This window comes from Alosa pseudoharengus, unplaced genomic scaffold, assembly GCF_046254945.1.
Source record: "Alosa pseudoharengus isolate Yale_2024_CS ecotype anadromous, Long Island Sound unplaced genomic scaffold, YU_APseudo_1.1 YU_APseudo_1.1_scf_12, whole genome shotgun sequence".
Taxonomy (NCBI): Eukaryota; Metazoa; Chordata; class Actinopteri; order Clupeiformes; family Clupeidae; genus Alosa; species Alosa pseudoharengus.
Genome location: NW_027468587.1, coordinates 26533108 through 26550239, shown reverse-complemented (window position 1 = coordinate 26550239; position 17132 = coordinate 26533108). Strand labels below are relative to the sequence as shown.

At 45.7% G+C, this 17132-nt stretch overlaps 50 non-coding genes across 50 annotated transcripts; 25 read left to right on the top strand and 25 right to left on the bottom strand.

Moving 5' to 3' along the window:
- The first annotated feature begins 66 nt into the window (after positions 1-66).
- trnae-cuc (transfer RNA glutamic acid (anticodon CUC)) lies at positions 67-138 on the top strand. Its single transcript has one exon. It is a non-coding gene; the product is annotated as a tRNA-Glu (tRNA).
- Positions 139-198: 60 nt separating this feature from the next.
- trnay-gua (transfer RNA tyrosine (anticodon GUA)) lies at positions 199-285 on the bottom strand. Its single transcript is given in 2 exon segments — positions 199-234; positions 249-285. It is a non-coding gene; the product is annotated as a tRNA-Tyr (tRNA).
- A 481-nt stretch (positions 286-766) lies between these two features.
- trnae-cuc (transfer RNA glutamic acid (anticodon CUC)) lies at positions 767-838 on the top strand. Its single transcript has one exon. It is a non-coding gene; the product is annotated as a tRNA-Glu (tRNA).
- A 60-nt stretch (positions 839-898) lies between these two features.
- Positions 899-985, bottom strand: trnay-gua (transfer RNA tyrosine (anticodon GUA)). Its single transcript is given in 2 exon segments — positions 899-934; positions 949-985. It is a non-coding gene; the product is annotated as a tRNA-Tyr (tRNA).
- A 482-nt stretch (positions 986-1467) lies between these two features.
- On the top strand, positions 1468-1539 carry trnae-cuc (transfer RNA glutamic acid (anticodon CUC)). The gene has a single exon. It is a non-coding gene; the product is annotated as a tRNA-Glu (tRNA).
- A 60-nt stretch (positions 1540-1599) lies between these two features.
- On the bottom strand, positions 1600-1686 carry trnay-gua (transfer RNA tyrosine (anticodon GUA)). The gene is given in 2 exon segments: positions 1600-1635; positions 1650-1686. It is a non-coding gene; the product is annotated as a tRNA-Tyr (tRNA).
- Positions 1687-2167: 481 nt separating this feature from the next.
- Positions 2168-2239, top strand: trnae-cuc (transfer RNA glutamic acid (anticodon CUC)). The gene has a single exon. It is a non-coding gene; the product is annotated as a tRNA-Glu (tRNA).
- Positions 2240-2299: 60 nt separating this feature from the next.
- On the bottom strand, positions 2300-2386 carry trnay-gua (transfer RNA tyrosine (anticodon GUA)). The gene is given in 2 exon segments: positions 2300-2335; positions 2350-2386. It is a non-coding gene; the product is annotated as a tRNA-Tyr (tRNA).
- A 481-nt stretch (positions 2387-2867) lies between these two features.
- trnae-cuc (transfer RNA glutamic acid (anticodon CUC)) lies at positions 2868-2939 on the top strand. The gene has a single exon. It is a non-coding gene; the product is annotated as a tRNA-Glu (tRNA).
- Positions 2940-2999: 60 nt separating this feature from the next.
- On the bottom strand, positions 3000-3086 carry trnay-gua (transfer RNA tyrosine (anticodon GUA)). Its single transcript is given in 2 exon segments — positions 3000-3035; positions 3050-3086. It is a non-coding gene; the product is annotated as a tRNA-Tyr (tRNA).
- A 481-nt stretch (positions 3087-3567) lies between these two features.
- On the top strand, positions 3568-3639 carry trnae-cuc (transfer RNA glutamic acid (anticodon CUC)). Its single transcript has one exon. It is a non-coding gene; the product is annotated as a tRNA-Glu (tRNA).
- Positions 3640-3699: 60 nt separating this feature from the next.
- Positions 3700-3786, bottom strand: trnay-gua (transfer RNA tyrosine (anticodon GUA)). Its single transcript is given in 2 exon segments — positions 3700-3735; positions 3750-3786. It is a non-coding gene; the product is annotated as a tRNA-Tyr (tRNA).
- Positions 3787-4267: 481 nt separating this feature from the next.
- trnae-cuc (transfer RNA glutamic acid (anticodon CUC)) lies at positions 4268-4339 on the top strand. Its single transcript has one exon. It is a non-coding gene; the product is annotated as a tRNA-Glu (tRNA).
- A 60-nt stretch (positions 4340-4399) lies between these two features.
- trnay-gua (transfer RNA tyrosine (anticodon GUA)) lies at positions 4400-4486 on the bottom strand. The gene is given in 2 exon segments: positions 4400-4435; positions 4450-4486. It is a non-coding gene; the product is annotated as a tRNA-Tyr (tRNA).
- A 481-nt stretch (positions 4487-4967) lies between these two features.
- On the top strand, positions 4968-5039 carry trnae-cuc (transfer RNA glutamic acid (anticodon CUC)). The gene has a single exon. It is a non-coding gene; the product is annotated as a tRNA-Glu (tRNA).
- Positions 5040-5099: 60 nt separating this feature from the next.
- trnay-gua (transfer RNA tyrosine (anticodon GUA)) lies at positions 5100-5186 on the bottom strand. Its single transcript is given in 2 exon segments — positions 5100-5135; positions 5150-5186. It is a non-coding gene; the product is annotated as a tRNA-Tyr (tRNA).
- Positions 5187-5667: 481 nt separating this feature from the next.
- On the top strand, positions 5668-5739 carry trnae-cuc (transfer RNA glutamic acid (anticodon CUC)). The gene has a single exon. It is a non-coding gene; the product is annotated as a tRNA-Glu (tRNA).
- A 60-nt stretch (positions 5740-5799) lies between these two features.
- On the bottom strand, positions 5800-5886 carry trnay-gua (transfer RNA tyrosine (anticodon GUA)). Its single transcript is given in 2 exon segments — positions 5800-5835; positions 5850-5886. It is a non-coding gene; the product is annotated as a tRNA-Tyr (tRNA).
- Positions 5887-6367: 481 nt separating this feature from the next.
- trnae-cuc (transfer RNA glutamic acid (anticodon CUC)) lies at positions 6368-6439 on the top strand. The gene has a single exon. It is a non-coding gene; the product is annotated as a tRNA-Glu (tRNA).
- A 60-nt stretch (positions 6440-6499) lies between these two features.
- Positions 6500-6586, bottom strand: trnay-gua (transfer RNA tyrosine (anticodon GUA)). The gene is given in 2 exon segments: positions 6500-6535; positions 6550-6586. It is a non-coding gene; the product is annotated as a tRNA-Tyr (tRNA).
- Positions 6587-7067: 481 nt separating this feature from the next.
- trnae-cuc (transfer RNA glutamic acid (anticodon CUC)) lies at positions 7068-7139 on the top strand. The gene has a single exon. It is a non-coding gene; the product is annotated as a tRNA-Glu (tRNA).
- A 60-nt stretch (positions 7140-7199) lies between these two features.
- trnay-gua (transfer RNA tyrosine (anticodon GUA)) lies at positions 7200-7286 on the bottom strand. Its single transcript is given in 2 exon segments — positions 7200-7235; positions 7250-7286. It is a non-coding gene; the product is annotated as a tRNA-Tyr (tRNA).
- Positions 7287-7767: 481 nt separating this feature from the next.
- On the top strand, positions 7768-7839 carry trnae-cuc (transfer RNA glutamic acid (anticodon CUC)). Its single transcript has one exon. It is a non-coding gene; the product is annotated as a tRNA-Glu (tRNA).
- A 60-nt stretch (positions 7840-7899) lies between these two features.
- On the bottom strand, positions 7900-7986 carry trnay-gua (transfer RNA tyrosine (anticodon GUA)). The gene is given in 2 exon segments: positions 7900-7935; positions 7950-7986. It is a non-coding gene; the product is annotated as a tRNA-Tyr (tRNA).
- Positions 7987-8467: 481 nt separating this feature from the next.
- trnae-cuc (transfer RNA glutamic acid (anticodon CUC)) lies at positions 8468-8539 on the top strand. Its single transcript has one exon. It is a non-coding gene; the product is annotated as a tRNA-Glu (tRNA).
- Positions 8540-8603: 64 nt separating this feature from the next.
- trnay-gua (transfer RNA tyrosine (anticodon GUA)) lies at positions 8604-8690 on the bottom strand. The gene is given in 2 exon segments: positions 8604-8639; positions 8654-8690. It is a non-coding gene; the product is annotated as a tRNA-Tyr (tRNA).
- Positions 8691-9171: 481 nt separating this feature from the next.
- trnae-cuc (transfer RNA glutamic acid (anticodon CUC)) lies at positions 9172-9243 on the top strand. The gene has a single exon. It is a non-coding gene; the product is annotated as a tRNA-Glu (tRNA).
- A 60-nt stretch (positions 9244-9303) lies between these two features.
- Positions 9304-9390, bottom strand: trnay-gua (transfer RNA tyrosine (anticodon GUA)). The gene is given in 2 exon segments: positions 9304-9339; positions 9354-9390. It is a non-coding gene; the product is annotated as a tRNA-Tyr (tRNA).
- Positions 9391-9871: 481 nt separating this feature from the next.
- Positions 9872-9943, top strand: trnae-cuc (transfer RNA glutamic acid (anticodon CUC)). Its single transcript has one exon. It is a non-coding gene; the product is annotated as a tRNA-Glu (tRNA).
- Positions 9944-10003: 60 nt separating this feature from the next.
- Positions 10004-10090, bottom strand: trnay-gua (transfer RNA tyrosine (anticodon GUA)). The gene is given in 2 exon segments: positions 10004-10039; positions 10054-10090. It is a non-coding gene; the product is annotated as a tRNA-Tyr (tRNA).
- Positions 10091-10571: 481 nt separating this feature from the next.
- trnae-cuc (transfer RNA glutamic acid (anticodon CUC)) lies at positions 10572-10643 on the top strand. Its single transcript has one exon. It is a non-coding gene; the product is annotated as a tRNA-Glu (tRNA).
- Positions 10644-10703: 60 nt separating this feature from the next.
- On the bottom strand, positions 10704-10790 carry trnay-gua (transfer RNA tyrosine (anticodon GUA)). Its single transcript is given in 2 exon segments — positions 10704-10739; positions 10754-10790. It is a non-coding gene; the product is annotated as a tRNA-Tyr (tRNA).
- A 481-nt stretch (positions 10791-11271) lies between these two features.
- trnae-cuc (transfer RNA glutamic acid (anticodon CUC)) lies at positions 11272-11343 on the top strand. Its single transcript has one exon. It is a non-coding gene; the product is annotated as a tRNA-Glu (tRNA).
- A 60-nt stretch (positions 11344-11403) lies between these two features.
- Positions 11404-11490, bottom strand: trnay-gua (transfer RNA tyrosine (anticodon GUA)). Its single transcript is given in 2 exon segments — positions 11404-11439; positions 11454-11490. It is a non-coding gene; the product is annotated as a tRNA-Tyr (tRNA).
- A 481-nt stretch (positions 11491-11971) lies between these two features.
- Positions 11972-12043, top strand: trnae-cuc (transfer RNA glutamic acid (anticodon CUC)). Its single transcript has one exon. It is a non-coding gene; the product is annotated as a tRNA-Glu (tRNA).
- Positions 12044-12103: 60 nt separating this feature from the next.
- Positions 12104-12190, bottom strand: trnay-gua (transfer RNA tyrosine (anticodon GUA)). The gene is given in 2 exon segments: positions 12104-12139; positions 12154-12190. It is a non-coding gene; the product is annotated as a tRNA-Tyr (tRNA).
- Positions 12191-12669: 479 nt separating this feature from the next.
- trnae-cuc (transfer RNA glutamic acid (anticodon CUC)) lies at positions 12670-12741 on the top strand. Its single transcript has one exon. It is a non-coding gene; the product is annotated as a tRNA-Glu (tRNA).
- A 60-nt stretch (positions 12742-12801) lies between these two features.
- On the bottom strand, positions 12802-12888 carry trnay-gua (transfer RNA tyrosine (anticodon GUA)). Its single transcript is given in 2 exon segments — positions 12802-12837; positions 12852-12888. It is a non-coding gene; the product is annotated as a tRNA-Tyr (tRNA).
- Positions 12889-13369: 481 nt separating this feature from the next.
- On the top strand, positions 13370-13441 carry trnae-cuc (transfer RNA glutamic acid (anticodon CUC)). The gene has a single exon. It is a non-coding gene; the product is annotated as a tRNA-Glu (tRNA).
- A 60-nt stretch (positions 13442-13501) lies between these two features.
- Positions 13502-13588, bottom strand: trnay-gua (transfer RNA tyrosine (anticodon GUA)). Its single transcript is given in 2 exon segments — positions 13502-13537; positions 13552-13588. It is a non-coding gene; the product is annotated as a tRNA-Tyr (tRNA).
- A 481-nt stretch (positions 13589-14069) lies between these two features.
- On the top strand, positions 14070-14141 carry trnae-cuc (transfer RNA glutamic acid (anticodon CUC)). The gene has a single exon. It is a non-coding gene; the product is annotated as a tRNA-Glu (tRNA).
- A 60-nt stretch (positions 14142-14201) lies between these two features.
- Positions 14202-14288, bottom strand: trnay-gua (transfer RNA tyrosine (anticodon GUA)). Its single transcript is given in 2 exon segments — positions 14202-14237; positions 14252-14288. It is a non-coding gene; the product is annotated as a tRNA-Tyr (tRNA).
- Positions 14289-14769: 481 nt separating this feature from the next.
- On the top strand, positions 14770-14841 carry trnae-cuc (transfer RNA glutamic acid (anticodon CUC)). The gene has a single exon. It is a non-coding gene; the product is annotated as a tRNA-Glu (tRNA).
- A 60-nt stretch (positions 14842-14901) lies between these two features.
- Positions 14902-14988, bottom strand: trnay-gua (transfer RNA tyrosine (anticodon GUA)). Its single transcript is given in 2 exon segments — positions 14902-14937; positions 14952-14988. It is a non-coding gene; the product is annotated as a tRNA-Tyr (tRNA).
- A 482-nt stretch (positions 14989-15470) lies between these two features.
- trnae-cuc (transfer RNA glutamic acid (anticodon CUC)) lies at positions 15471-15542 on the top strand. The gene has a single exon. It is a non-coding gene; the product is annotated as a tRNA-Glu (tRNA).
- A 60-nt stretch (positions 15543-15602) lies between these two features.
- Positions 15603-15689, bottom strand: trnay-gua (transfer RNA tyrosine (anticodon GUA)). Its single transcript is given in 2 exon segments — positions 15603-15638; positions 15653-15689. It is a non-coding gene; the product is annotated as a tRNA-Tyr (tRNA).
- Positions 15690-16169: 480 nt separating this feature from the next.
- Positions 16170-16241, top strand: trnae-cuc (transfer RNA glutamic acid (anticodon CUC)). The gene has a single exon. It is a non-coding gene; the product is annotated as a tRNA-Glu (tRNA).
- Positions 16242-16301: 60 nt separating this feature from the next.
- Positions 16302-16388, bottom strand: trnay-gua (transfer RNA tyrosine (anticodon GUA)). The gene is given in 2 exon segments: positions 16302-16337; positions 16352-16388. It is a non-coding gene; the product is annotated as a tRNA-Tyr (tRNA).
- A 481-nt stretch (positions 16389-16869) lies between these two features.
- On the top strand, positions 16870-16941 carry trnae-cuc (transfer RNA glutamic acid (anticodon CUC)). Its single transcript has one exon. It is a non-coding gene; the product is annotated as a tRNA-Glu (tRNA).
- A 60-nt stretch (positions 16942-17001) lies between these two features.
- Positions 17002-17088, bottom strand: trnay-gua (transfer RNA tyrosine (anticodon GUA)). The gene is given in 2 exon segments: positions 17002-17037; positions 17052-17088. It is a non-coding gene; the product is annotated as a tRNA-Tyr (tRNA).
- Between the last annotated feature and the right edge of the window lie 44 nt (positions 17089-17132).

The following is a 17132-nucleotide window of genomic DNA, read 5'->3' as shown; positions in this document are numbered from 1 at the left end:
TCCCGCAGTCTGCCCCGCAGAGAGCAAGACGTCACGTCCACTCGTGCCAAAGGCAGACAGCATGTCTCCCTGGTGGTCTAGTGGTTAGGATTCGGCGCTCTCACCGCCGCGGCCCGGGTTCGATTCCCGGTCAGGGAATGCGGCTTTTGCCAGGCCTTGGTCTTGTCGCAGACAAAGAGATCACCAAAAAGCATCGCTTCCTTCGAGCCGGAGTCGTACCAGCGACCTAAGGATGGCCGGTTGTTCACCTACAGTCCTCCGCTCTACCAACTGAGCTATCGAAGGACCTGGCGCTGTTCTGGGACACGAAACCAGATGGACATCAGAGCCCTATGGAAAAGACCCTAAAAACACTGCAAAAAAATGAAATCTAACCAAATGTCGTTGATCTTATATGAAGATCAACAAATCGATTTGGTAATGTTTTTTAGGATAAAGAGACTTAACTAGCACTCTCTGAAAAGAACCTTTTGACTGATTTTAATAAGAGATTTGCTTATTTTAAGGAGTCTCATCAAGGCAAATTTGCTCAATGCGCTGGAGACGTCTTGAATGAAGTCAAATGATTTGATGAGAAAGCACTAGGTAAGTGTCTTTATACTGAAAACAGTACCAAGTACATTTTTTTTTTATTTTGATATAAGATTAATGACACTCGGCTAGATTTGATTGGATAAACCGTTTTTGCAGCGAAGCCATCTCCCGCAGTCTGCCCCGCAGAGAGCAAGACGTCACGTCCACTCGTGCCAAAAGCAGACAGCATGTCTCCCTGGTGGTCTAGTGGTTAGGATTCGGCGCTCTCACCGCCGCGGCCCGGGTTCGATTCCCGGTCAGGGAATGCGGCTTTTGCCAGGCCTTGGTCTTGTCGCAGACAAAGAGATCACCAAAAAGCATCGCTTCCTTCGAGCCGGAGTCGAACCAGCGACCTAAGGATGGCCGGTTGTTCACCTACAGTCCTCCGCTCTACCAACTGAGCTATCGAAGGACCTGGCGCTGTTCTGGGACACGAAACCAGATGGACACCAGAGCCCTATGGAAAAGACCCTAAAAACACTGCAAAAAAATGAAATCTAACCAAGTGTCGTTGATCTTATATGAAGATCAACAAATCGATTTGGTAATGTTTTTTAGTATAAAGAGACTTAACTAGCCCTCTCTGAAAAGATCCTTTTGACTGAATTTAATAAGAGATTTGCTTATTTTAAGGAGTCTCATCAAAGCAAATTTGCTCAATGCGCGGGAGACGTCTTGAATGAAGCCAAATGATTTGATGAGAAAGCACTAGGTAAGTGTCTTTATACTGAAAACAGTACCAAGTAGATTTTTTTTTTTATTTTGATATAAGATTAACGACACTCGGCTAGATTTGATTGGATAAACCGTTTTTGCAGCGAAGCCATCTCCCGCAGTCTGCCCCGCAGAGAGCAAGACGTCACGTCAACTCGTGCCAAAGGCAGACAGCATGTCTCCCTGGTGGTCTAGTGGTTAGGATTCGGCGCTCTCACCGCCGCGGCCCGGGTTCGATTCCCGGTCAGGGAATGCGGCTTTTGCCAGGCCTTGGGCTTGTCGCTGACAAAGAGATCACCAAAAAGCATCGCTTCCTTCGAGCCGGAGTCGAACCAGCGACCTAAGGATGGCCGGTTGTTCACCTACAGTCCTCCGCTCTACCAACTGAGCTATCGAAGGACCTGGCGCTGTTCTGGGACACGAAACCAGATGGACATCAGAGCCCTATGGAAAAGACCCTAAAAACACTGCAAAAAAATGAAATCTAACCAAGTGTCGTTGATCTTATATGAAGATCAACAAATCGATTTGGTAATGTTTTTTAGGATAAAGAGACTTAACTAGCACTCTCTGAAAAGAACCTTTTGACTGATTTTAATAAGAGATTTGCTTATTTTAAGGAGTCTCATCAAGGCAAATTTGCTCAATGCGCTGGAGACGTCTTGAATGAAGTCAAATGATTTGATGAGAAAGCACTAGGTAAGTGTCTTTATACTGAAAACAGTACCAAGTACATTTTTTTTTTATTTTGATATAAGATTAATGACACTCGGCTAGATTTGATTGGATAAACCGTTTTTGCAGCGAAGCCATCTCCCGCAGTCTGCCCCGCAGAGAGCAAGACGTCACGTCCACTCGTGCCAAAAGCAGACAGCATGTCTCCCTGGTGGTCTAGTGGTTAGGATTCGGCGCTCTCACCGCCGCGGCCCGGGTTCGATTCCCGCTCAGGGAATGCGGCTTTTGCCAGGCCTTGGTCTTGTCGCAGACAAAGAGATCACCAAAAAGCATCGCTTCCTTCGAGCCGGAGTCGAACCAGCGACCTAAGGATGGCCGGTTGTTCACCTACAGTCCTCCGCTCTACCAACTGAGCTATCGAAGGACCTGGCGCTGTTCTGGGACACGAAACCAGATGGACACCAGAGCCCTATGGAAAAGACCCTAAAAACACTGCAAAAAAATGAAATCTAACCAAGTGTCGTTGATCTTATATGAAGATCAACAAATCGATTTGGTAATGTTTTTTAGTATAAAGAGACTTAACTAGCACTCTCTGAAAAGAACCTTTTGACTGATTTTAATAAGAGATTTGCTTATTTTAAGGAGTCTCATCAAGGCAAATTTGCTCAATGCGCTGGAGACGTCTTGAATGAAGTCAAATGATTTGATGAGAAAGCACTAGGTAAGTGTCTTTATACTGAAAACAGTACCAAGTAGATTTTTTTTTTATTTTGATATAAGATTAATGACACTCGGCTAGATTTGATTGGATAAACCGTTTTTGCAGCGAAGCCATCTCCCGCAGTCTGCCCCGCAGAGAGCAAGACGTCACGTCCACTCGTGCCAAAAGCAGACAGCATGTCTCCCTGGTGGTCTAGTGGTTAGGATTCGGCGCTCTCACCGCCGCGGCCCGGGTTCGATTCCCGGTCAGGGAATGCGGCTTTTGCCAGGCCTTGGTCTTGTCGCAGACAAAGAGATCACCAAAAAGCATCGCTTCCTTCGAGCCGGAGTCGAACCAGCGACCTAAGGATGGCCGGTTGTTCACCTACAGTCCTCCGCTCTACCAACTGAGCTATCGAAGGACCTGGCGCTGTTCTGGGACACGAAACCAGATGGACACCAGAGCCCTATGGAAAAGACCCTAAAAACACTGCAAAAAAATGAAATCTAACCAAGTGTCGTTGATCTTATATGAAGATCAACAAATCGATTTGGTAATGTTTTTTAGTATAAAGAGACTTAACTAGCACTCTCTGAAAAGAACCTTTTGACTGATTTTAATAAGAGATTTGCTTATTTTAAGGAGTCTCATCAAGGCAAATTTGCTCAATGCGCTGGAGACGTCTTGAATGAAGTCAAATGATTTGATGAGAAAGCACTAGGTAAGTGTCTTTATACTGAAAACAGTACCAAGTAGATTTTTTTTTTATTTTGATATAAGATTAACGACACTCGGCTAGATTTGATTGGATAAACCGTTTTTGCAGCGAAGCCATCTCCCGCAGTCTGCCCCGCAGAGAGCAAGACGTCACGTCCACTCGTGCCAAAGGCAGACAGCATGTCTCCCTGGTGGTCTAGTGGTTAGGATTCGGCGCTCTCACCGCCGCGGCCCGGATTCGATTCCCGGTCAGGGAATGCGGCTTTTGCCAGGCCTTGGTCTTGTCGCAGACAAAGAGATCACCAAAAAGCATCGCTTCCTTCGAGCCGGAGTCGTACCAGCGACCTAAGGATGGCCGGTTGTTCACCTACAGTCCTCCGCTCTACCAACTGAGCTATCGAAGGACCTGGCGCTGTTCTGGGACACGAAACCAGATGGACATCAGAGCCCTATGGAAAAGACCCTAAAAACACTGCAAAAAAATGAAATCTAACCAAATGTCGTTGATCTTATATGAAGATCAACAAATCGATTTGGTAATGTTTTTTAGGATAAAGAGACTTAACTAGCACTCTCTGAAAAGAACCTTTTGACTGATTTTAATAAGAGATTTGCTTATTTTAAGGAGTCTCATCAAGGCAAATTTGCTCAATGCGCTGGAGACGTCTTGAATGAAGTCAAATGATTTGATGAGAAAGCACTAGGTAAGTGTCTTTATACTGAAAACAGTACCAAGTACATTTTTTTTTTATTTTGATATAAGATTAATGACACTCGGCTAGATTTGATTGGATAAACCGTTTTTGCAGCGAAGCCATCTCCCGCAGTCTGCCCCGCAGAGAGCAAGACGTCACGTCCACTCGTGCCAAAAGCAGACAGCATGTCTCCCTGGTGGTCTAGTGGTTAGGATTCGGCGCTCTCACCGCCGCGGCCCGGGTTCGATTCCCGGTCAGGGAATGCGGCTTTTGCCAGGCCTTGGTCTTGTCGCAGACAAAGAGATCACCAAAAAGCATCGCTTCCTTCGAGCCGGAGTCGAACCAGCGACCTAAGGATGGCCGGTTGTTCACCTACAGTCCTCCGCTCTACCAACTGAGCTATCGAAGGACCTGGCGCTGTTCTGGGACACGAAACCAGATGGACACCAGAGCCCTATGGAAAAGACCCTAAAAACACTGCAAAAAAATGAAATCTAACCAAGTGTCGTTGATCTTATATGAAGATCAACAAATCGATTTGGTAATGTTTTTTAGTATAAAGAGACTTAACTAGCCCTCTCTGAAAAGATCCTTTTGACTGAATTTAATAAGAGATTTGCTTATTTTAAGGAGTCTCATCAAAGCAAATTTGCTCAATGCGCGGGAGACGTCTTGAATGAAGCCAAATGATTTGATGAGAAAGCACTAGGTAAGTGTCTTTATACTGAAAACAGTACCAAGTAGATTTTTTTTTTATTTTGATATAAGATTAACGACACTCGGCTAGATTTGATTGGATAAACCGTTTTTGCAGCGAAGCCATCTCCCGCAGTCTGCCCCGCAGAGAGCAAGACGTCACGTCAACTCGTGCCAAAGGCAGACAGCATGTCTCCCTGGTGGTCTAGTGGTTAGGATTCGGCGCTCTCACCGCCGCGGCCCGGGTTCGATTCCCGGTCAGGGAATGCGGCTTTTGCCAGGCCTTGGGCTTGTCGCTGACAAAGAGATCACCAAAAAGCATCGCTTCCTTCGAGCCGGAGTCGAACCAGCGACCTAAGGATGGCCGGTTGTTCACCTACAGTCCTCCGCTCTACCAACTGAGCTATCGAAGGACCTGGCGCTGTTCTGGGACACGAAACCAGATGGACATCAGAGCCCTATGGAAAAGACCCTAAAAACACTGCAAAAAAATGAAATCTAACCAAGTGTCGTTGATCTTATATGAAGATCAACAAATCGATTTGGTAATGTTTTTTAGGATAAAGAGACTTAACTAGCACTCTCTGAAAAGAACCTTTTGACTGATTTTAATAAGAGATTTGCTTATTTTAAGGAGTCTCATCAAGGCAAATTTGCTCAATGCGCTGGAGACGTCTTGAATGAAGTCAAATGATTTGATGAGAAAGCACTAGGTAAGTGTCTTTATACTGAAAACAGTACCAAGTACATTTTTTTTTTATTTTGATATAAGATTAATGACACTCGGCTAGATTTGATTGGATAAACCGTTTTTGCAGCGAAGCCATCTCCCGCAGTCTGCCCCGCAGAGAGCAAGACGTCACGTCCACTCGTGCCAAAAGCAGACAGCATGTCTCCCTGGTGGTCTAGTGGTTAGGATTCGGCGCTCTCACCGCCGCGGCCCGGGTTCGATTCCCGCTCAGGGAATGCGGCTTTTGCCAGGCCTTGGTCTTGTCGCAGACAAAGAGATCACCAAAAAGCATCGCTTCCTTCGAGCCGGAGTCGAACCAGCGACCTAAGGATGGCCGGTTGTTCACCTACAGTCCTCCGCTCTACCAACTGAGCTATCGAAGGACCTGGCGCTGTTCTGGGACACGAAACCAGATGGACACCAGAGCCCTATGGAAAAGACCCTAAAAACACTGCAAAAAAATGAAATCTAACCAAGTGTCGTTGATCTTATATGAAGATCAACAAATCGATTTGGTAATGTTTTTTAGTATAAAGAGACTTAACTAGCACTCTCTGAAAAGAACCTTTTGACTGATTTTAATAAGAGATTTGCTTATTTTAAGGAGTCTCATCAAGGCAAATTTGCTCAATGCGCTGGAGACGTCTTGAATGAAGTCAAATGATTTGATGAGAAAGCACTAGGTAAGTGTCTTTATACTGAAAACAGTACCAAGTAGATTTTTTTTTTATTTTGATATAAGATTAATGACACTCGGCTAGATTTGATTGGATAAACCGTTTTTGCAGCGAAGCCATCTCCCGCAGTCTGCCCCGCAGAGAGCAAGACGTCACGTCCACTCGTGCCAAAAGCAGACAGCATGTCTCCCTGGTGGTCTAGTGGTTAGGATTCGGCGCTCTCACCGCCGCGGCCCGGGTTCGATTCCCGGTCAGGGAATGCGGCTTTTGCCAGGCCTTGGTCTTGTCGCAGACAAAGAGATCACCAAAAAGCATCGCTTCCTTCGAGCCGGAGTCGAACCAGCGACCTAAGGATGGCCGGTTGTTCACCTACAGTCCTCCGCTCTACCAACTGAGCTATCGAAGGACCTGGCGCTGTTCTGGGACACGAAACCAGATGGACACCAGAGCCCTATGGAAAAGACCCTAAAAACACTGCAAAAAAATGAAATCTAACCAAGTGTCGTTGATCTTATATGAAGATCAACAAATCGATTTGGTAATGTTTTTTAGTATAAAGAGACTTAACTAGCACTCTCTGAAAAGAACCTTTTGACTGATTTTAATAAGAGATTTGCTTATTTTAAGGAGTCTCATCAAGGCAAATTTGCTCAATGCGCTGGAGACGTCTTGAATGAAGTCAAATGATTTGATGAGAAAGCACTAGGTAAGTGTCTTTATACTGAAAACAGTACCAAGTAGATTTTTTTTTTATTTTGATATAAGATTAACGACACTCGGCTAGATTTGATTGGATAAACCGTTTTTGCAGCGAAGCCATCTCCCGCAGTCTGCCCCGCAGAGAGCAAGACGTCACGTCCACTCGTGCCAAAGGCAGACAGCATGTCTCCCTGGTGGTCTAGTGGTTAGGATTCGGCGCTCTCACCGCCGCGGCCCGGGTTCGATTCCCGGTCAGGGAATGCGGCTTTTGCCAGGCCTTGGTCTTGTCGCAGACAAAGAGATCACCAAAAAGCATCGCTTCCTTCGAGCCGGAGTCGTACCAGCGACCTAAGGATGGCCGGTTGTTCACCTACAGTCCTCCGCTCTACCAACTGAGCTATCGAAGGACCTGGCGCTGTTCTGGGACACGAAACCAGATGGACATCAGAGCCCTATGGAAAAGACCCTAAAAACACTGCAAAAAAATGAAATCTAACCAAATGTCGTTGATCTTATATGAAGATCAACAAATCGATTTGGTAATGTTTTTTAGGATAAAGAGACTTAACTAGCACTCTCTGAAAAGAACCTTTTGACTGATTTTAATAAGAGATTTGCTTATTTTAAGGAGTCTCATCAAGGCAAATTTGCTCAATGCGCTGGAGACGTCTTGAATGAAGTCAAATGATTTGATGAGAAAGCACTAGGTAAGTGTCTTTATACTGAAAACAGTACCAAGTAGATTTTTTTTTTATTTTGATATAAGATTAATGACACTCGGCTAGATTTGATTGGATAAACCGTTTTTGCAGCGAAGCCATCTCCCGCAGTCTGCCCCGCAGAGAGCAAGACGTCACGTCCACTCGTGCCAAAAGCAGACAGCATGTCTCCCTGGTGGTCTAGTGGTTAGGATTCGGCGCTCTCACCGCCGCGGCCCGGGTTCGATTCCCGGTCAGGGAATGCGGCTTTTGCCAGGCCTTGGTCTTGTCGCAGACAAAGAGATCACCAAAAAGCATCGCTTCCTTCGAGCCGGAGTCGAACCAGCGACCTAAGGATGGCCGGTTGTTCACCTACAGTCCTCCGCTCTACCAACTGAGCTATCGAAGGACCTGGCGCTGTTCTGGGACACGAAACCAGATGGACACCAGAGCCCTATGGAAAAGACCCTAAAAACACTGCAAAAAAATGAAATCTAACCAAGTGTCGTTGATCTTATATGAAGATCAACAAATCGATTTGGTAATGTTTTTTAGTATAAAGAGACTTAACTAGCACTCTCTGAAAAGAACCTTTTGACTGATTTTAATAAGAGATTTGCTTATTTTAAGGAGTCTCATCAAGGCAAATTTGCTCAATGCGCTGGAGACGTCTTGAATGAAGTCAAATGATTTGATGAGAAAGCACTAGGTAAGTGTCTTTATACTGAAAACAGTACCAAGTAGATTTTTTTTTTATTTTGATATAAGATTAACGACACTCGGCTAGATTTGATTGGATAAACCGTTTTTGCAGCGAAGCCATCTCCCGCAGTCTGCCCCGCAGAGAGCAAGACGTCACGTCCACTCGTGCCAAAGGCAGACAGCATGTCTCCCTGGTGGTCTAGTGGTTAGGATTCGGCGCTCTCACCGCCGCGGCCCGGGTTCGATTCCCGGTCAGGGAATGCGGCTTTTGCCAGGCCTTGGGCTTGTCGCTGACAAAGAGATCGATCACCAAAAAGCATCGCTTCCTTCGAGCCGGAGTCGAACCAGCGACCTAAGGATGGCCGGTTGTTCACCTACAGTCCTCCGCTCTACCAACTGAGCTATCGAAGGACCTGGCGCTGTTCTGGGACACGAAACCAGATGGACATCAGAGCCCTATGGAAAAGACCCTAAAAACACTGCAAAAAAATGAAATCTAACCAAGTGTCGTTGATCTTATATGAAGATCAACAAATCGATTTGGTAATGTTTTTTAGGATAAAGAGACTTAACTAGCACTCTCTGAAAAGAACCTTTTGACTGATTTTAATAAGAGATTTGCTTATTTTAAGGAGTCTCATCAAGGCAAATTTGCTCAATGCGCTGGAGACGTCTTGAATGAAGTCAAATGATTTGATGAGAAAGCACTAGGTAAGTGTCTTTATACTGAAAACAGTACCAAGTACATTTTTTTTTTATTTTGATATAAGATTAATGACACTCGGCTAGATTTGATTGGATAAACCGTTTTTGCAGCGAAGCCATCTCCCGCAGTCTGCCCCGCAGAGAGCAAGACGTCACGTCCACTCGTGCCAAAAGCAGACAGCATGTCTCCCTGGTGGTCTAGTGGTTAGGATTCGGCGCTCTCACCGCCGCGGCCCGGGTTCGATTCCCGCTCAGGGAATGCGGCTTTTGCCAGGCCTTGGTCTTGTCGCAGACAAAGAGATCACCAAAAAGCATCGCTTCCTTCGAGCCGGAGTCGAACCAGCGACCTAAGGATGGCCGGTTGTTCACCTACAGTCCTCCGCTCTACCAACTGAGCTATCGAAGGACCTGGCGCTGTTCTGGGACACGAAACCAGATGGACACCAGAGCCCTATGGAAAAGACCCTAAAAACACTGCAAAAAAATGAAATCTAACCAAGTGTCGTTGATCTTATATGAAGATCAACAAATCGATTTGGTAATGTTTTTTAGTATAAAGAGACTTAACTAGCACTCTCTGAAAAGAACCTTTTGACTGATTTTAATAAGAGATTTGCTTATTTTAAGGAGTCTCATCAAGGCAAATTTGCTCAATGCGCTGGAGACGTCTTGAATGAAGTCAAATGATTTGATGAGAAAGCACTAGGTAAGTGTCTTTATACTGAAAACAGTACCAAGTAGATTTTTTTTTTATTTTGATATAAGATTAATGACACTCGGCTAGATTTGATTGGATAAACCGTTTTTGCAGCGAAGCCATCTCCCGCAGTCTGCCCCGCAGAGAGCAAGACGTCACGTCCACTCGTGCCAAAAGCAGACAGCATGTCTCCCTGGTGGTCTAGTGGTTAGGATTCGGCGCTCTCACCGCCGCGGCCCGGGTTCGATTCCCGGTCAGGGAATGCGGCTTTTGCCAGGCCTTGGTCTTGTCGCAGACAAAGAGATCACCAAAAAGCATCGCTTCCTTCGAGCCGGAGTCGAACCAGCGACCTAAGGATGGCCGGTTGTTCACCTACAGTCCTCCGCTCTACCAACTGAGCTATCGAAGGACCTGGCGCTGTTCTGGGACACGAAACCAGATGGACACCAGAGCCCTATGGAAAAGACCCTAAAAACACTGCAAAAAAATGAAATCTAACCAAGTGTCGTTGATCTTATATGAAGATCAACAAATCGATTTGGTAATGTTTTTTAGTATAAAGAGACTTAACTAGCACTCTCTGAAAAGAACCTTTTGACTGATTTTAATAAGAGATTTGCTTATTTTAAGGAGTCTCATCAAGGCAAATTTGCTCAATGCGCTGGAGACGTCTTGAATGAAGTCAAATGATTTGATGAGAAAGCACTAGGTAAGTGTCTTTATACTGAAAACAGTACCAAGTAGATTTTTTTTTTATTTTGATATAAGATTAACGACACTCGGCTAGATTTGATTGGATAAACCGTTTTTGCAGCGAAGCCATCTCCCGCAGTCTGCCCCGCAGAGAGCAAGACGTCACGTCCACTCGTGCCAAAGGCAGACAGCATGTCTCCCTGGTGGTCTAGTGGTTAGGATTCGGCGCTCTCACCGCCGCGGCCCGGGTTCGATTCCCGGTCAGGGAATGCGGCTTTTGCCAGGCCTTGGTCTTGTCGCAGACAAAGAGATCACCAAAAAGCATCGCTTCCTTCGAGCCGGAGTCGTACCAGCGACCTAAGGATGGCCGGTTGTTCACCTACAGTCCTCCGCTCTACCAACTGAGCTATCGAAGGACCTGGCGCTGTTCTGGGACACGAAACCAGATGGACATCAGAGCCCTATGGAAAAGACCCTAAAAACACTGCAAAAAAATGAAATCTAACCAAATGTCGTTGATCTTATATGAAGATCAACAAATCGATTTGGTAATGTTTTTTAGGATAAAGAGACTTAACTAGCACTCTCTGAAAAGAACCTTTTGACTGATTTTAATAAGAGATTTGCTTATTTTAAGGAGTCTCATCAAGGCAAATTTGCTCAATGCGCTGGAGACGTCTTGAATGAAGTCAAATGATTTGATGAGAAAGCACTAGGTAAGTGTCTTTATACTGAAAACAGTACCAAGTACATTTTTTTTTTATTTTGATATAAGATTAATGACACTCGGCTAGATTTGATTGGATAAACCGTTTTTGCAGCGAAGCCATCTCCCGCAGTCTGCCCCGCAGAGAGCAAGACGTCACGTCCACTCGTGCCAAAAGCAGACAGCATGTCTCCCTGGTGGTCTAGTGGTTAGGATTCGGCGCTCTCACCGCCGCGGCCCGGGTTCGATTCCCGGTCAGGGAATGCGGCTTTTGCCAGGCCTTGGTCTTGTCGCAGACAAAGAGATCACCAAAAAGCATCGCTTCCTTCGAGCCGGAGTCGAACCAGCGACCTAAGGATGGCCGGTTGTTCACCTACAGTCCTCCGCTCTACCAACTGAGCTATCGAAGGACCTGGCGCTGTTCTGGGACACGAAACCAGATGGAAACCAGAGCCCTATGGAAAAGACCCTAAAAACACTGCAAAAAAATGAAATCTAACCAAGTGTCGTTGATCTTATATGAAGATCAACAAATCGATTTGGTAATGTTTTTTAGTATAAAGAGACTTAACTAGCCCTCTCTGAAAAGATCCTTTTGACTGAATTTAATAAGAGATTTGCTTATTTTAAGGAGTCTCATCAAAGCAAATTTGCTCAATGCGCGGGAGACGTCTTGAATGAAGCCAAATGATTTGATGAGAAAGCACTAGGTAAGTGTCTTTATACTGAAAACAGTACCAAGTAGATTTTTTTTTTATTTTGATATAAGATTAACGACACTCGGCTAGATTTGATTGGATAAACCGTTTTTGCAGCGAAGCCATCTCCCGCAGTCTGCCCCGCAGAGAGCAAGACGTCACGTCAACTCGTGCCAAAGGCAGACAGCATGTCTCCCTGGTGGTCTAGTGGTTAGGATTCGGCGCTCTCACCGCCGCGGCCCGGGTTCGATTCCCGGTCAGGGAATGCGGCTTTTGCCAGGCCTTGGGCTTGTCGCTGACAAAGAGATCACCAAAAAGCATCGCTTCCTTCGAGCCGGAGTCGAACCAGCGACCTAAGGATGGCCGGTTGTTCACCTACAGTCCTCCGCTCTACCAACTGAGCTATCGAAGGACCTGGCGCTGTTCTGGGACACGAAACCAGATGGACATCAGAGCCCTATGGAAAAGACCCTAAAAACACTGCAAAAAAATGAAATCTAACCAAGTGTCGTTGATCTTATATGAAGATCAACAAATCGATTTGGTAATGTTTTTTAGTATAAAGAGACTTAACTAGCACTCTGAAAAGATCCTTTTGACTGAATTTAATAAGAGATTTGCTTATTTTAAGGAGTCTCATCAAGGCAAATTTGCTCAATGCGCTGGAGACGTCTTGAATGAAGTCAAATGATTTGATGAGAAAGCACTAGGTAAGTGTCTTTATACTGAAAACAGTACCAAGTAGATTTTTTTTTTATTTTGATATAAGATTAACGACACTCGGCTAGATTTGATTGGATAAACCGTTTTTGCAGCGAAGCCATCTCCCGCAGTCTGCCCCGCAGAGAGCAAGACGTCACGTCCACTCGTGCCAAAGGCAGACAGCATGTCTCCCTGGTGGTCTAGTGGTTAGGATTCGGCGCTCTCACCGCCGCGGCCCGGGTTCGATTCCCGGTCAGGGAATGCGGCTTTTGCCAGGCCTTGGTCTTGTCGCAGACAAAGACATCACCAAAAAGCATCGCTTCCTTCGAGCCGGAGTCGAACCAGCGACCTAAGGATGGCCGGTTGTTCACCTACAGTCCTCCGCTCTACCAACTGAGCTATCGAAGGACCTGGCGCTGTTCTGGGACACGAAACCAGATGGACACCAGAGCCCTATGGAAAAGACCCTAAAAACACTGCAAAAAAATGAAATCTAACCAAGTGTCGTTGATCTTATATGAAGATCAACAAATCGATTTGGTAATGTTTTTTAGTATAAAGAGACTTAACTAGCACTCTCTGAAAAGAACCTTTTGACTGATTTTAATAAGAGATTTGCTTATTTTAAGGAGTCTCATCAAGGCAAATTTGCTCAATGCGCTGGAGACGTCTTGAATGAAGTCAAATGATTTGATGAGAAAGCACTAGGTAAGTGTCTTTATACTGAAAACAGTACCAAGTAGATTTTTTTTTTATTTTGATATAAGATTAACGACACTCGGCTAGATTTGATTGGATAAACCGTTTTTGCAGCGAAGCCATCTCCCGCAGTCTGGCCCGCAGAGAGCAAGACGTCACGTCCACTCGTGCCAAAGGCAGACAGCATGTCTCCCTGGTGGTCTAGTGGTTAGGATTCGGCGCTCTCACCGCCGCGGCCCGGGTTCGATTCCCGGTCAGGGAATGCGGCTTTTGCCAGGCCTTGGTCTTGTCGCAGACAAAGACATCACCAAAAAGCATCGCTTCCTTCGAGCCGGAGTCGAACCAGCGACCTAAGGATGGCCGGTTGTTCACCTACAGTCCTCCGCTCTACCAACTGAGCTATCGAAGGACCTGGCGCTGTTCTGGGACACGAAACCAGATGGACACCAGAGCCCTATGGAAAAGAACCTAAAAACACTGCAAAAAAATGAAATCTAACCAAGTGTCGTTGATCTTATATGAAGATCAACAAATCGATTTGGTAATGTTTTTTAGTATAAAGAGACTTAACTAGCACTCTCTGAAAAGAACCTTTTGACTGATTTTAATAAGAGATTTGCTTATTTTAAGGAGTCTCATCAAGGCAAATTTGCTCAATGCGCTGGAGACGTCTTGAATGAAGTCAAATGATTTGATGAGAAAGCACTAGGTAAGTGTCTTTATACTGAAAACAGTACCAAGTAGATTTTTTTTTTATTTTGATATAAGATTAATGACACTCGGCTAGATTTGATTGGATAAACCGTTTTTGCAGCGAAGCCATCTCCCGCAGTCTGCCCCGCAGAGAGCAAGACGTCACGTCCACTCGTGCCAAAGGCAGACAGCATGTCTCCCTGGTGGTCTAGTGGTTAGGATTCGGCGCTCTCACCGCCGCGGCCCGGGTTCGATTCCCGGTCAGGGAATGCGGCTTTTGCCAGGCCTTGGTCTTGTCGCAGACAAAGACATCACCAAAAAGCATCGCTTCCTTCGAGCCGGAGTCGAACCAGCGACCTAAGGATGGCCGGTTGTTCACCTACAGTCCTCCGCTCTACCAACTGAGCTATCGAAGGACCTGGCGCTGTTCTGGGACACGAAACCAGATGGACACCAGAGCCCTATGGAAAAGAACCTAAAAACACTGCAAAAAAATGAAATCTAACCAAGTGTCGTTGATCTTATATGAAGATCAACAAATCGATTTGGTAATGTTTTTTAGTATAAAGAGACTTAACTAGCACTCTCTGAAAAGAACCTTTTGACTGATTTTAATAAGAGATTTGCTTATTTTAAGGAGTCTCATCAAGGCAAATTTGCTCAATGCGCTGGAGACGTCTTGAATGAAGTCAAATGATTTGATGAGAAAGCACTAGGTAAGTGTCTTTATACTGAAAACAGTACCAAGTACATTTTTTTTTTATTTTGATATAAGATTAATGACACTCGGCTAGATTTGATTGGATAAACCGTTTTTGCAGCGAAGCCATCTCCCGCAGTCTGCCCCGCAGAGAGCAAGACGTCACGTCCACTCGTGCCAAAGGCAGACAGCATGTCTCCCTGGTGGTCTAGTGGTTAGGATTCGGCGCTCTCACCGCCGCGGCCCGGGTTCGATTCCTGGTCAGGGAATGCGGCTTTTGCCAGGCCTTGGTCTTGTCGCAGACAAAGAGATCACCAAAAAGCATCGCTTCCTTCGAGCCGGAGTCGAACCAGCGACCTAAGGATGGCCGGTTGTTCACCTACAGTCCTCCGCTCTACCAACTGAGCTATCGAAGGACCTGGCGCTGTTCTGGGACACGAAACCAGATGGACACCAGAGCCCTATGGAAAAGACCCTAAAAACACTGCAAAAAAATGAAATCTAACCAAGTGTCGTTGATCTTATATGAAGATCAACAAATCGATTTGGTAATGTTTTTTAGTATAAAGAGACTTAACTAGCCCTCTCTGAAAAGATCCTTTTGACTGAATTTAATAAGAGATTTGCTTATTTTAAGGAGTCTCATCAAAGCAAATTTGCTCAATGCGCGGGAGACGTCTTGAATGAAGCCAAATGATTTGATGAGAAAGCACTAGGTAAGTGTCTTTATACTGAAAACAGTACCAAGTAGATTTTTTTTTTTATTTTGATATAAGATTAACGACACTCGGCTAGATTTGATTGGATAAACCGTTTTTGCAGCGAAGCCATCTCCCGCAGTCTGCCCCGCAGAGAGCAAGACGTCACGTCCACTCGTGCCAAAGGCAGACAGCATGTCTCCCTGGTGGTCTAGTGGTTAGGATTCGGCGCTCTCACCGCCGCGGCCCGGGTTCGATTCCCGGTCAGGGAATGCGGCTTTTGCCAGGCCTTGGTCTTGTCGCAGACAAAGACATCACCAAAAAGCATCGCTTCCTTCGAGCCGGAGTCGAACCAGCGACCTAAGGATGGCCGGTTGTTCACCTACAGTCCTCCGCTCTACCAACTGAGCTATCGAAGGACCTGGCGCTGTTCTGGGACACGAAACCAGATGGACACCAGAGCCCTATGGAAAAGAACCTAAAAACACTGCAAAAAAATGAAATCTAACCAAGTGTCGTTGATCTTATATGAAGATCAACAAATCGATTTGGTAATGTTTTTTAGTATAAAGAGACTTAACTAGCACTCTCTGAAAAGAACCTTTTGACTGATTTTAATAAGAGATTTGCTTATTTTAAGGAGTCTCATCAAGGCAAATTTGCTCAATGCGCTGGAGACGTCTTGAATGAAGTCAAATGATTTGATGAGAAAGCACTAGGTAAGTGTCTTTATACTGAAAACAGTACCAAGTACATTTTTTTTTATTTTGATATAAGATTAATGACACTCGGCTAGATTTGATTGGATAAACCGTTTTTGCAGCGAAGCCATCTCCCGCAGTCTGCCCCGCAGAGAGCAAGACGTCACGTCCACTCGTGCCAAAGGCAGACAGCATGTCTCCCTGGTGGTCTAGTGGTTAGGATTCGGCGCTCTCACCGCCGCGGCCCGGGTTCGATTCCCGGTCAGGGAATGCGGCTTTTGCCAGGCCTTGGTCTTGTCGCAGACAAAGACATCACCAAAAAGCATCGCTTCCTTCGAGCCGGAGTCGAACCAGCGACCTAAGGATGGCCGGTTGTTCACCTACAGTCCTCCGCTCTACCAACTGAGCTATCGAAGGACCTGGCGCTGTTCTGGGACACGAAACCAGATGGACACCAGAGCCCTATGGAAAAGACCCTAAAAACACTGCAAAAAAATGAAATCTAACCAAGTGTCGTTGATCTTATATGAAGATCAACAAATCGATTTGGTAATGTTTTTTAGTATAAAGAGACTTAACTAGCACTCTCTGAAAAGAACCTTTTGACTGATTTTAATAAGAGATTTGCTTATTTTAAGGAGTCTCATCAAGGCAAATTTGCTCAATGCGCTGGAGACGTCTTGAATGAAGTCAAATGATTTGATGAGAAAGCACTAGGTAAGTGTCTTTATACTGAAAACAGTACCAAGTAGATTTTTTTTTTATTTTGATATAAGATTAACGACACTCGGCTAGATTTGATTGGATAAACCGTTTTTGCAGCGAAGCCATCTCCCGCAGTCTGGCCCGCAGAGAGCAAGACGTCACGTCCACTCGTGCCAAAGGCAGACAGCATGTCTCCCTGGTGGTCTAGTGGTTAGGATTCGGCGCTCTCACCGCCGCGGCCCGGGTTCGATTCCCGGTCAGGGAATGCGGCTTTTGCCAGGCCTTGGTCTTGTCGCAGACAAAGACATCACCAAAAAGCATCGCTTCCTTCGAGCCGGAGTCGAACCAGCGACCTAAGGATGGCCGGTTGTTCACCTACAGTCCTCCGCTCTACCAACTGAGCTATCGAAGGACCTGGCGCTGTTCTGGGACACGAAACCAGATGGACACCAGAGC